The following is a 1283-nucleotide window of genomic DNA, read 5'->3' on the forward strand; positions in this document are numbered from 1 at the left end:
TTCTGTGGTATTGAATCAAAGTATGTAGAACCAATTATGTTGACATATGGAAATCTGTTCTATTCATGGCCACATAATTGTGTATCTGTATTCACAATGACGACATAACAGACCTCATACTTATGCATTTGTGGTGACCTCGGATTTACCAGTAGTGTAATTATCTATTATTTAGTAAACAAGTTTTACCTGCGACTTGGTCAGCGTGAATTTAGATTTCAGAATATAATATAAATTGTACAGCGCCATCTATAAAGTTCAGAGCTCACCGGTAAACTGAAACTCCGCTCCGCATACGTCATGCAATATAGAAAAGTTACTTCTGACTTTAATTTGTAATAAGTTCTGATAGAGTAGATCAATTTCAATGAAATAAAGACTAAATGTTAAGTCAAGACACGAACTATTAATATATTGTTGATACATTGAATTAAATTTAGTACTTTTCGCGTGATTTGATTTCAAACATACAGACAGACAAATATTCAAAATAATGGTAGAAATTGCTATTATTACTTATTCTCAGTTCTGACTACTGTTTTTGTAAATAAATTATATGTACAGACATACGAAGCTTACATTCTTATTATATGTATAATGATTAATGATGATCCGCGTGGGGGAGCGATCATATACCAGTCCAACACGCAAAGGGTACCGGGTTCGATCCCCAGCCAGAGAGATATCTGAATGATGAATTTGGAATCCTGAAAATCGAGTTCAAAGATCCAGCTACGTACCCAGTCAAGCTAATAAAAGCGTGATAAAATAAATAGCAATAAATTCGACACCTATTTAGCCAATTATTACACCTTAAACGAAATCACAAGTGTTGAATACAGATAACTAATTTAATACACGTAATAGAGTTACTAGCCAAATATTATTAGATTGGATTACTCATATATAATATAATCATAATGTTAGGACCTCCATAAATACGCCGTACGTTTCTGTTGATTCTGTTACTTCGGCCGAAATAATAAAGGCAGGGAAACGCTTGAGAGACCAGTCTTCTACAGGACCAGACGGTATTCCTCCATTCGTAGTAAAGGATTGTATACAAGTATTTATGTATCCCTTGTTGCATATATTTAATCTATCCCTATTAACATCAACCTATCCTGCATATTGGAAAACTTCTAGGGTAACACCAGTTCACAAAAATGGTGATAGTGCTGAAATATTTAATTATAGGCCGATTGCAGTTCTATCAGCTTTCGGCAAATTGTTTGAATCTATTCTCAATGCTCGTATAATGCAACAAATTAGTATCCATCTTC

Source organism: Epargyreus clarus, unplaced genomic scaffold (genome assembly GCF_041222505.1).
Source record: "Epargyreus clarus isolate Ecla_fem2 unplaced genomic scaffold, WU_Ecla_fem_2.2 ptg000036l, whole genome shotgun sequence".
Classification (NCBI taxonomy): domain Eukaryota; kingdom Metazoa; phylum Arthropoda; class Insecta; order Lepidoptera; family Hesperiidae; genus Epargyreus; species Epargyreus clarus.